The sequence below is a fragment of the Alexandromys fortis genome, unplaced genomic scaffold (genome assembly GCF_014885135.2).
Source record: "Alexandromys fortis isolate MF-2015 unplaced genomic scaffold, M_Fortis_MF-2015_v1.1 scaffold_43, whole genome shotgun sequence".
NCBI lineage: Eukaryota > Metazoa > Chordata > Mammalia > Rodentia > Cricetidae > Alexandromys > Alexandromys fortis.
In genome coordinates this window covers 10,383,202-10,386,492 of record NW_026067928.1, presented here as the reverse complement: position 1 = coordinate 10,386,492, position 3,291 = coordinate 10,383,202, and positions in this window count along the sequence as shown.

Below are 3,291 nucleotides of genomic sequence, written 5' to 3'. Positions count from 1 at the left end.
CACAGAAAAAGTTACAACTACTCTGGACTGACAAAGAAAAGGAATGTCTGTTTGGTGTGCTTTGAAAAGTAGTTTGAAACTTGTTTGGGAAAAAAAAAAAAACTAAGTACTGTTAAGTACAGGTGGTGGTGCTTGTCTTAACCCCAGTGCTCAGAAGGAAGAGGCAGGTGTATCTCTGTCAGTTCAAGGAAAGCCTGGCCTACAGAATGAGATCCCTGACAGGTTCCAAAATACACAGAGAAACCCTATCTCATAAAACAAAACCAAAAAAACCCTAAGTATAACACTTTTCTTTTTATTTCAAGCTCATTTCACAATTACAACATATAAAATATAAGGATGAAGTTGGGCAGTGGTGGAGCACGTCTTTAATCCAGCACTTGGAAGGCAGAGGCAGGCAGATCTCTGTGAGTTCAAAGCCAGCCTGGTCTTCAAGAACTAGTTCCTGGACAGCCAGCGCTGTTAAACAGAGAAACACTGTCTTTAAACACACACACAATATATATATATATGGATGAATATTTTTCTAATCATATATTTATATATATTGTTTCTATTTTGAATAGAAGTAGGCCTGCAATCTGGCTTTACAAAATTAAAAATTCATATCTATAGGTTGTCTGAGAGAATGTATTGTACAATGAGGCATGGGCACACTGACATTTGTGGCTCCTAGCCAGGGCATCTCCAAATGTCAGCTCACTTCCTCAGGGGTAGTGATGTCCTACTGATGAGTTCACAGAATGGCTTTGGCAGTTCGAATTGCTATTTCTGGTACTGATGCTTCCTGCCAAAAAGTTTTGGAAAGGTACTTTTAAAAATAAATATCCTCATGTCTATGTGCAGATACATTTCAAATGTAAAAGCTTATGTGTTAAAATGAAAGCGGTACTTGTGTTAATTTTTAATTAATATATAAGCATATAAGATTATACATTAAGAAATTAGCAACTTGCTTTTTCCCCATATCACAATTTTTTACAAAATCATGTCATATATATTCAAAGTTTTCTGGAAATAGATACCATAGTCATATATCAAACAAGACAAATTAGAGAAAAAAGTATTTGTATTTAAAATTATGTTTATGTTTTTCCTTAATGCTAAAAGTATCCTGATATTATACCAAACTGAAGATGAATTAGAACAAAAATGCTAGTATTTAAAATATGTTCATGTGTTTGTTCCTTAATGCTAGCAATAACCTGATATTCTATGTTCATATCTGCTACTTGTTTTGAATTATATATTACAAGTTATTTGTCAATGGCGTGAGAACAAAGATGTTAGGAAATGGAACATATAAAAGTTAATTGAAAGGACAATGATGGCAGGTATTATACCTTGCAAGAATAAAACTGATATTCCTAGAGAAAAATCCACATATTTGTACTGCAGTATTCTTGATAAAGAGCTTACTGTTAACCAAAAAGACTTAGAAATATCAGTAATACGAATACTGACATGGAAAATGATGTGAAAATAAATGAGAACACCTTGAAGGATTTAGTGTCATTCAAGGAATGCAGAGCAAACTGGGCTAACGTGTAAGAATCAGGAGAAAACTAACAATAACATCAGAAGTCTTTGTTTCACGAATATTATGTCTTGGGGGCTGGAGAGATGGCTCAGTGGTTAAGAGCATTGCCTGTTCTTCCAGAGGTCCAGAGTTCAATTCCCAGCAACCATATGGTGGCTCACAACCATCTGTAAAGAGGTCTGGTGCCCTCTTCTGGTCTGCAGACATGCACACAGACAGAATATTGCATGCATAATAAATAAATATTAAAAAAATATTATGTCTTCTATAAAGTAGTTTTATGTTATTTCAAGTATCAAAAATATTTCTGTGTGAGGGACACACGATATGACATACTGTCTGACACAGGAAGCTAGGTAGGTTAATGGAATTTGTCATCGGTCTTTCATTTCTCAGATTTCTCAGGTATCAAGTGAACTCACTATTAACCTGTTGCCTGAGCACATGAACAATGAATTACAACTATTATTATCATAAGAGAATGAGGCACTTTAATTATTCATTTCATCTAATTAGAAAATGTCATGTACATATTTGTATACTGCTGTCTGGGGGACCAGAAACATAGGACCTTGACAGGAACCTATGGAGTCAGCGAGGATAACCTTTTCTATTTGAGGGTGGTTAGGGAAAAAGGCACTCACAAACTCTCTTGGTGTTTTTTCTTCTTTATATCCTTTCTTTTTTTATTCTCTCTCTTTATTCTATCCCTCTCTCTCTTTCTCTCTCTATCTCATGTTGTTTTACAGCTTTTATACGCCAATAGAATCTTCCAGATAGTACAAGAGTCAAAACAGTTGCGTTCCATTTTTCAAGTGAATGATTATAGGTAATGATATGTTTTTCATCTCCCTCACATGATTAAACATTTTATTATTACAGATGAAAAGTAAATTATCCCAGGAAACCACATATATTTATACCCATGCAGCTTGTTATAGATTTACCGTGTGGGCAAGGAAGATTTTTTTTCAGGCCTTTTTAGTGGCAAACATTTTGTAGTTACAAAAAAGAAAAATGGGCAATTACTTTCTTACTTATCTTGAAAGCTAATCTTATAAGTACTCTTAGAGGAATCACAAACCTAAACATTTATATATAAAAAAAGAATCAGTCAGCTCCACTTTAAATCTTTAGCATACATATTCATTCATTAATAGTTTTTACATCAGGAGATTGAGGACAGAAATGGATATAAGGAATTAATTATCACATTTGGTCATCAACCAAACCTAGCAAGGAGAATATATCAGCCAGTAATAATTGGGCTACTTTGTTCTTGTTCCCTGACCTTAAAGAGTTCTACATTCAACTATGTTCCCTTCTAAAACTTTATATTGTCTTCTTAAGTTTTTCACCTCAAAGTTACTTAACAAATATATCTAGTCTAATTTTGTTATTTTCAAAGCTTTGCTTCAGCTGTGATGCACTCCAAGACCTGTGAGCACATCTCCCATCATTAAGGTTAAAAGAATTTAAACTAGCTGGGCTATTAGGACTCAATTGTTAGTCATTGACTTGAACCACAATCCATGCAGGTCCTTAGGGGAGACTCAGATGTGCTGGTAATTAAACATAACCTTGTATTTATTTTTATTTATCAAAACTCTGTAAGAGCTATCGTTATCAAACTAGACAGTACAGCTGAGGGAGGGGGTCATCTTCTTGACAATTCACAAGTAAAAAAGCCCAGTAGAATAAACTGTTTCCAAGAGATGGAACACTATATTTTAGACAGGGGAGATCGCCCC